Below are 10,136 nucleotides of genomic sequence, written 5' to 3' on the forward strand. Positions count from 1 at the left end.
TAATCTACAAGAGATTACAATCATAAACTACGCCAAGTACTACATGATGCACACACTTGTCACCATTACATCATGGAGGAGGAATAGACTACTTTAATAACATCACTAGAGTAGCACATAGATTAATAGTGATATAAAGCACATTGCAATCATAAAGGAATATAAATAAGCACTTCACTATGCTATTCTGAATTACTCTCTGGCAAGATAACGAACACTAATTCATCATGTAGGCAAACCTTAAAGATGTATTCTTAAGTACTAATAAACACCCCACGCTGTCACTGTGAGCATTTATAGGAGGTACTAACACACCACAATTTCATAGAGACATCCAACTCAAATCATAACTCAGTGAATAAGTATTCTGTGAAATATAGCCTAAGAGACCCACACGGTGCACACACTGTCACCTTTACACACGTGGAACAAGGAGTCTCCGGAGATCCACTTGAATAGCATAACGACATCTAGATTACAAGCTCATCATATGGATCTCAATCATGTAAAGCAACTCATGAGATCATTGTATTGAAGTACATAGGAGAGAGAGATGAACCACATAGCTACCGGTACAGCCCTTAGCCTCGATGGAGAACTACTCCCTCCCGATGGGAGACGGCAGCGGTGATGAAGATGGCGGTGGTGTCGATGGAGATGCCTTCCGGGGCACTTCCCCGTCCCGGCGGCGTGCCGGAACAGAGACTCCTGTCCCCCAGATCTTGGCTTCGCGATGGCGGCGGCTCTGGAAGGTTTCTCGTACCGTGGCTTTTCCGTATCGAAGATTTAGGTCGGGGAGGCTTAAATAGGCGAAGAGGCGGAGTCGGAAGGGCTACGGTGGCTCCACACAATAGGGGGGCGCGCCTGGCTCCTTGGCCGCGCCGCCCACACGTGTGGGGCCACCAGGGCTCCCCTCTGGTGCCTCTCCGGTGTTCTGGAAGCTTCGTGGAATTATAAGATGCTGGGCGTTGATTTCGTCCAATTCCGAGAATATTTCCTTACTAGGATTTCTGAAACCAAAAACAGCGAAAACGAGAACTGGCACTTCGGCATCTCGTCAATAGGTTAGTTCCGGAAAACGCATAAAATCATCATAAAGTGTGTATAAAACATGTGAGTATCATCATAAAAGTAGCATGGAACATAAGAAATTATAGATACGTTTGAGACGTATCATGCGGCGCCTCGTGCGTCGGCCGGTCGCCGGTGGCTGCTGCTGGCGGCTTGGGTTTGGCCAGATCTGGGCTTGTGGGCCCAGATCTAGGCCTGCCAGGGCTCGGTCAGCTGACCATCCCGCTGGGGCGGGTGATGTGGGCCTCGGACGCGGCGGTGGTGTGGCCGCCGGCAATGGTGTTGGGCTCAGGGTTTGGCGGCCAGATTTGGGCATGAGGCCCAGCTGGGATCTGCGAGGTCCATGGGTGGTCCGCGGGTGCGTTTTGCGTCCGCGTGTGGACACCCTCCAACACCGTGCCTCCATTGTTCTTCGTGTTCGTGCTTGGTCTGTTAGGTATAGATCCAGCGGCTTCTTCGCCCGTTCGTGTCGGTGGCCCTTGGTCTTCGCTGGGCGCTTCCGATGCTAGTTGGCTGTTTCAGGGAAGGGTCCCTAGGCTAGCGTGTGCTCGCCGAGGGCGGCAGCACGTCCTGAGCTACAGCTGCTTTCGCGGGTTGCGCTGGTGCTGATGTTGCATTTGCGTTCATCCTCCAGCCAGCACGTGTTTCCTGCGGTTGAGTCGAGTTGGGGCTAGCTCATAGTGCGTCTTAGGTTGGAGGCGCGACAGTGTTCCCCGCCTTGTTCGCTCTACGTCCTCATGACGGCGTCTGGTTTTCTATCCAGGTTTGGACCTCGGCGAAAGTTGCGCATGGCTCTGTCCTGTGCCGACGACGGCGTCACCTGCGGGTGTTGTTCCCTTGTTGAAGGCGTCCCGATGATGGCCCTCCTGTTCGAAATGATGGATTCCATCCCTCCGCCTCAATCTGCTCCTCTTGGAGGCCTCGCTTCGTGTAAGCTTCTCTGGTAGTGCCTTGTGGAACACCGTGTGACCTCTCGATGGTGTCTCAGCCCTCTCACAACGTCGGCCTGGCTGCTTTTACACAGTTTGCTGCGGTAGCTAATTTCCTTCTTAGCGCCTTGGGGGGCTTTGCTAGGTCGGCGTCTGGTCGCAGCTCTTGCCGGTGTGCCTATCCCAACGCTGGGGGATGATGTTGTGTGTTTGGTCTGGACCTAGCCTGAGCTCCATGGGTGGTGGTGCCCGGGTCTGGGTGAAAACTTTGCAGGTCCTTCTCTGCCGACGATGATGACGCATTCTTGCGCCATTCACCTTCTTGGAGGCGTCGCCGCAAGACCCTCCCCCTTTGGTTCCTCAAGCTCTGCCTGGTGGCCGGCCCGTCGCTGAGTTCCCCCTTGAGTTGCAGTCTTGGTGCAGTGGAGGTTCATTGGTGTGGATTCGGTCGCGATCGCTCCGGTGCAACAGAAGACAAGGCTCCCTCTTCCTGGATCATATGGCGCTTCGGCTTGCTATTCTGTGTTGTCTTGTGTTGCGGTTTGGGTTGTACGCTTAGCGTGTGTGTGTTGTAATCTTGGTGTAACTCCTGATCGGTTAATGGCTTCGTTAATTCAAAGCCGGACTCACTTCAAGCCTTCTGTTTAAAAGAATTGCTATGTACAATCATTTTCAAGAATGTCTATCAGGAATTGTGGCTTATAATTAATCCACAAACACCTACTTCTCTCATCACTAGCTCTATTGGCACATCTATGAGCTGCTTCATTAGCAGTTCTACCAACATAAGTGATGCTAAAACTGGCGAGAAAATTACAAAGCTCCTTTACCTCCCGAGCAATGCTGGCAATTTCATATCTTCCAATCCCAGGTTCCTTGACCATCCCCTGATTGTCAGATTCGATTTCAACACGGTGGTAGTTCCTCTCCATTGCAAATTTGACAGCATCGCGAATAGCAGTTGCCTCCATAATCATCGAGCTTGCTGCATGAAGGTACCATATGGCTTGTGCGCTGATCAACGATCCAGCATGGTCACGAACAACAAGTCCCGTTGCCCCGTGCATCTCCCCCTCGCGAAAGCTTGCGCCAACATTGATCTTAAGAGCATTCCCACTCGTTGGCGCTCCCCACGTCCAAATCCGGCGAAATTTTCGTCCGGATTGGAGGAAGATTTGGCGTGGGGAGTAGTAGTTTCCCAGCCGCGTGCCCAGGCGAAGTCGACGATGCGAATTTAAAAAACGGAAACTTGACAAACTACGGCTAAAAACGGGTGAATATAGACTAAATTTAATGATATTTATTACATTACGGGAGGAGTTCATACATAGAGGCCGACTCGACTATATTTCGAATTCGGCTAGGGAATTCAAACGCTAATTTTAAAACACGGCGCTCTACATGCCGAAATGGCGGTAGAACACCGTGTAGTCGCCGCCGTCGTCGTCGGAGCCGTCGTCGTTGGCCTTCGGCTGCGAGGCCTGGCTGCTGCTGCCCTGGCCGGCGTCTCCCCACCCCGGGGATGGCTTGTACCAGTCGTCGTCGGAGGACTCGAGGTCGACGACGGGGACAGCGACGCCGGATGGAGGTGTCGCAGGACGGCGGTACCGCGCGACATCGTCGTTGGCGGTTGGAGCGGCGCGGGCGGCGAGTTGGCGTGCGGCGGCCAGGTCGAGCAGCCGCCGCTGCTGCTCCACCTCCTCGCGCTCCCGGTCGCGCCCGGCCCGGTCCGGTGCGGCGTCGTCCGCGCGCTTCTCCTCCTCCATGTCGTGCAGCGACCCGGCGATCGCCTCCGCCATCGCGGCGTCCTCCGCGCGCTTCGCCTCCTCCTCGGCGAGCTGGCTTGCGGCGGCCTCTTTCTTCGTCTTCTTCCGGCCGCTCTGCGGCGCGGAAGGCTGTTCTCGGATGACGAGGGCGCCGCTGCTGCGCCCTCTGGTCGCCGGCGGAGACGCCGGCTCCTTCTTGACGCGCACCGGCGTCGAAGGCGACGTCGCCTCCTCCTCTTCACCGGCGCCAAGGATGACCTTGACGCCGATCCGGAAGACGACGAGCTGGCAGCCATGCGCCGTGGCTGCCGGACGCTTCCCGACGGCGGCTCGCCGATGCCCTCGATGCCGATAGAGGGGCATCGTGAGCACCGGGAAGTTGCCGCCCTCGATGTGCGCGAGGACGTTCGCCAACGTCCTTTCCGGCGCGCTCCACCACCGTCGGCGGCCCGCGGCGTTGTTGCGCGCAGGCGGAGGCGGCGGGCCGTCGTAGGCCGCCAGCTCCCGCTCCCACCGCCGGAGGAAGTAGGAGTTCCACCGCGTGTAGTTCTCGGGGTGGTGGCGCGGGTCGGCGCGCTCCTCGTCGGTCATCGTCATCCTCGCCTCCTCGATGGCGACGTCGAGGGCATGGCCCCGCGGCGGCGGCGGGATTGGAACGCCGCCGGCACTTAGCCGCCAGCCGCCTCCGGGAGGCCTCGTGTCCGGCGGGCAGGGGTACCCCGCCCGGTGGAGGAGGTGCCCCTCCCACGCGTGGAGCGACCGGCGGGGAAGCCGTTGTTGGCTGCGCCGTCGTCGTCGTAGAACGCCATCTTGAGAGTAGAGGGAGAGTGGAGGGAGAGTGGAGCACGGGGTACGCCTCGCGGCGAGCGGACCGGCGTATATAGGCGTGGCTGGCGCGGGGATTAAATGCCGCGTGGATTGCGACGCGTCCGCGGCGAGCTGACCGGCGGCAGCCTTTAGTGCGCGCGGAAGACGATGCGTGCGCGGAAGACGACGACATTAACTCGCCGCGTGGCCGGCGAATGCAGACCGGCGGCAGGCTTTTACAGCGCGCGGAAGACGATGCGATGAGGACGACGATCGGTTTCTCTCGCCGACAAGTTGGGGCCACCAGACGCGCGGGAAGTTTCCTCGCCGTTTCGCGCGCTTTCGTTTCGTCCGGAGTCCCCGAGCGCTCCCCGGGGGGCCGGGGATGTCGTGGGATCGCCGGATGAATTTAGGCCCAAATCCGGACGAAAACGAGAAACCGGGGGCGCGACTGGGCCGAATTACACCGTCCGGATGGAAAAAACGCTCGCCGGGGGCCTGTTCGGCGGGACGAGTGGAGATGCTCTAAGGACACCTTGGGCCGGTTTTTTCCAGCGTGCCTTCACTTGAGGGGATGTACTGTCCAGCTGCTCATCCTCATGTTGAGACTGCGGATTTATTCTTGGAAACTCGTGAATCCAACAAGGCGTGTATGGAAAATATGTATCTATTCCTGTACATTGCATGGCGACCTTTCCGTAATGTTTAGGCAATATACTGCCCAGGTAATGAAATTTCGAGCTATTCCAATCATAGGCAACAGCTTCGTCCGATTCTACAGCCAAGAAAACCATCTCTTTGTACGGATGAAATCCAAGGAAGCCAATATGTTTTGACCACCATGCCTCTTGATCAATACATTCAGTGTCCATAATGTTATCGTCGTCAGAGTTCCAGTCATATTTCTCTTCCGCTGGTGCTTCCAAGTTTACATGTGTTTTACGTTCGTGCTCAAAGCAAGAAAGCCACTTGCAGTAGTTAACATCCTGTAAGATCCAGTGCTTGCCCATTTGTTGACCATAGTAGTCAAGAGGATGGAACTTGCGGCCAAAGCTCCCAAGATCAATGTCATGTTTCAGCACCCACTTCATCTTGCCGGCCGATCATCGAGGTACCAAAGCTGAAGTCCACGACGATGATAACTATGAGAAATTGCACAGTACACCCCTCCCGTTGATTTCCCTAATAATTTAGGAATGAGAAATGAGGTCAACGGACCAGGCATTTTAGTTACTTGATACTTACAATTCGACAGGCACATTCTGCAAAAAACGAAAGCGATTGGTTACACAAACCAATTAATAACCATCAAATTTCTCCTCGTCCGTAGGGACAAGCACTGGATCTTACAGGATGTTAACTACCGCAAGTGGCTTTCTTGCTTTGAGCACGGCCGTAAAAGTAAAACACATGGAAACTTGGAAGCACCAGCAAAAAACAAAACCAATTCATTTCAACTCCTTGAGGACAAGACGGCCGGGAAAATCCCCGCTTGGAATGGAAAATTTGTCACTATGGCGGGTCGCACCGCCCTTGCCAAGTCCGTTCTTGCTACGCAATCCATCTATCACCTCACATCCCTCAATGTCTCTACCGGCTCCATGCACAGCATGAAGAAAGTTGAGAGAGCCTTCTTGTGGGCGGGCACGGATAAGATTTCCGGTGGCAAATGCAAAGTGCATTGGGATATTGTTTGTAGACCCAAATGCCTCGGCGGCCTAGGCGTTCTTAATAGAGAATTTTTTGCTAGAGCACTTCGGTTGAGATGGCCTTGGCAAGAATGAAAAGAGCCGTCTAAGATTTGGGTGGGCCTTGGAAACCCTTGCGATGACACGGATATGGATCTTTTCTATGCATCCACGACTATCACTTTGGGCAACGGGGAGAAGACCCCCTTTTGGAAGGCACCGTGGCTCAATGGCTCTAAGACTATTGACATTGCCCCACTCATTACAAAATCTCCACGAGGAAGAATTGGAATGTCAAGAAGGCATGTCCAATAACTGGTGGATCTCCAAAATCAAAATGGACGTGGAGTTTACCCTTGAGCATATCCGCCAATACATCTCTCTTTGGAGCAAGCTTGCGGAGGTCACTGTTCATGACGACCATGAGGATGAGATCACATGGAACCTCACCGAAACCGGCATTTACTCCTCTAGCTCCACCTATAGAGCTCAATTCTTCGGGGCTATACTCGCCCCCATCGCATCCTCGGTGTGGAAGTTTTGGGCCCTGCCTAAGATCAAGTTCTTTACGTGGTTTGCGCTACAAAATAGGTTTTGGACAAATGATCGGTTGGAGAAAAGAGGGTGGCCTAATGGCCGGAATTGTAAGCTATGCAACCGGGCTTTGGAGTCTGTGAACCATCTTCTTGTCAATTGTCGCTTCACCATTCACCTTTGGGAGCTCCTCAAGGAGTGGATTGGCTTCCAACACCTTGACCTCCATGAGTGGCCTTCTACACCTCTTCATTCTTGGTGGACTTTGATGAGTTGATGACGAAGCGGAAATACTTGGCTTCTCTTGCTCTTCTTGTGTCGTGGGAGATTTGGAACGAAAGAAATGGCCGGGTTTTCAACAAGTATGCTCCACTCTCGGTGATTCTCCAAAAGATTAAGTGTGAGGCTAAGCTTTGGATCCTAGAGGGTGATAAATGTATGGGAAACTTGATGCCGCGAGAGTAGACTTTCCTTTTGTTGGGGCATGGGTTATAACCGGTTAATTTGTAAAACTTCTCCTTCTTAATGGAATAGGGTAAGGCTTTTGCCCTCTTTTCAAAAAACAAAAATTAATAACCATCATGATAAATTAATCAACCTTGAAAGGTAGAATATGATGGCCAAGAAGTTTTACGCACCTCATAACAAAGCCACATTGAACATGTATGTAGAGCGCACCTCGCCAGTGGACGGCACAATATTCGTCGTGCCGAGAACGAGGACTCGAAGCCATGTCGTCAACGGCCTTCCCTTCCCGGAGAAACGTCTTCTTGTCCCACCACCCAGTCATCGACGCGAACACATGCATCACAAGCGACGCGGGAGGCCACTCCGTTTCACGCAACGCCTTGCCGTTCGATTTGCCGTATGGCACACGTGGGATCAGATAAACCTCGTAGTGTGGCGACACGGCGTGATCGAACGCAAGGCAGGCGTTCTGGCTGAATTCCAGCATGGACAGCGGTGGGCGTTCGGGTAGACGCGCCCACCGCTGCGTGGCTGGGTTCACGACGTACTGGTGTTCCCCGTGGATCCAGTCGCGGCAGAGCACGAGGCCGTTGCAGTGGTCCGTGACCTTCACGCCCTTGCAGGGCAGGAAGTCGAGCCCTCCCCAGATCGCCGGGTGCCCGTGGAGGGGCGGGAGAAGAACTCCGACATGTCATGTTTCTGTAGTTGATGAAGATTCCGCCTACCGAGTGCGAGAGCAGGTGGCTGCGCAGGCGGGCATCGACGGCGTCCCACCACGCCTTGCAGACTCACCGGGACGCGGCAATGGTGTGCGGCGGCAGACGCCGGAGGACCTCCACGAGGACGTCTTCGGGTAGCACGGCCAAATCCTGTGCCATATCGTCGATGTCGTTGGCCGCTCCTTTTCCCGGCCAGCTGGCCAGCCGGTGTTCTACAGTTCACGCTACAACATATTGACAGATTGGAACGGGAAGCTGGAAAACCCAGACGTGAATCAATCATATACTAGCGCACGCCGTCGCTTGTGCTTAGGATTGGTTGGCGACTCGGGGACTAATCGTATTGGAGACGGAGTCGACCCAAAATGGAGGTTTGGTACTCTGAACGGAGACAGGCCTAACCGCCTAAACTACAACAGTAGATGCGATCGGCCAACCCGTAGGGATCGAGGATAATGTGCTACCATGACACAGCTGAGCGACGATCTTTGACAGTCACTGACAGTGTCTAAGCACTTCAATTCCTATAAACAGCATCTCAAAAAAAAAAAAATTCCTATAAGCACAAAGGGCTGTTATTATCCATCCAAACTGTCTAGTTTGCTATTAGGCACCCGTCAAGACATCAGAGGTGCCTCCCTCAGTAACTTCCCTATTTTTGGGATGGGACTCTTCACGCTTCAAGATGGGATCCATGTTAGGTTTGAAGCCCACAGCTTCAGATTCTACTAGAAGGGTCCCGAACCAAAACACCGATACTCCTGGTTAATTGGCATATTGTGTGCATGCTCAAAGTTTAGGGTGGACTTGGGTTGTTAAACACTAAGAAAATGAACATCGTCCTCCTTCCTAAATGGATCTGAAAACTTTATGAGGGGAGGACGACATCTAGGCTAGAATAATCAGAGCCAAATACCTCGACGCTAATGATATGTTTTTAGGCACGGGCTAGGAGGGCTCTCAGTTCTGTAAAAATCTGCACAAAATCATGCACCACTTCAAATTGGGGGCTAAGCACTCAATTTATGATGGTGCTCACACTTTGTTCTGGTTGGACAGGTGGCATGGGGACGCCCCATTGAAAGGGAGCTTTCCTCTACTACTTGCAATCTGTGATAACCCATCGATCTCGGTGGCACTTGCCTGCACTTCGTATGGACTAGCCATCTATTTCCATCATACTCTGGATCAAGATGGCATGTCACAGGGTGCCAGCTAGTGTCTCTCGCTGGGGGAGTGGTGCTAGACCATGGCAAGGATACCATATCTTGGTACCTTGATCCCTCCGGAGCATATTCGGTGAATTCCATGTACAACAAAGGGTGGCAAGAGGCTTCAGTTACTCACTTCAAGGACATCTACAAAGCTAAAATGCCCCTTAAAATTAAGATCTTCTCTTGGCACTTGGTTCTAGATAAGTTACCCTCCAGTATTTAGGCTGCCATCCGCCACAGCCCATCAAATGGCTCATGCATCTTGTGCGGTTTCCCTGAAGATACCACATTGCGCCTTGTACGATTTTCCTGAAGATGCGTCTCACATGTTCTTCACGTGCTCCTTGGCCAAGTTTGCTGGGAGCGCCTTACGTCAGATTCTTGGGTGCAACTGGTACCCAACGAACTTTGCGTAGTTCCACGCCGTTCTTTTTGGTTTTGTCGGTTAGACACATAAATTACTCTGGATGTTCTTCTTGGCACAGTCCTTGCACATCCGCAATAAGCTTACTATTGAAAGCACGATCATTAATCACCCCGCTGATGTTATATACAATAATGTCGTTTTCTTGCAGATCGGGTGCATCAAGGCCAAGGCTAGAGACAAGGAGGGCCTCGAATGGCCGGTGGGCGACCTGCAGGGACTATAGGCATCGTTAAAGCCAAGTGAAGCAAGATCCAATTAAAACCCTCCCTAGTTTATGTTGCCTTTTAGTTTAGCTCACCCTCGACATGTTTGTGGGCTGCCGACCCATCCTTGTTTAGCTACTCTTTCGGTGTTTTTGCTTTTGGCTAAGCTGTATGTCGCATCATAGTTATGTAAGCGTGTGGAACCTAAGGGTTTTATTATTTTTAAGTCGGGCAATGGATGCCTTTTATCTAAATAAAAACAACACATTACCTGCCTATATTTTGGCATCATTTTTGTAGTCATGTCGAC

Source organism: Lolium rigidum, chromosome 3, assembly GCF_022539505.1.
Source record: "Lolium rigidum isolate FL_2022 chromosome 3, APGP_CSIRO_Lrig_0.1, whole genome shotgun sequence".
NCBI classification, from domain to species: Eukaryota; Viridiplantae; Streptophyta; class Magnoliopsida; order Poales; family Poaceae; genus Lolium; species Lolium rigidum.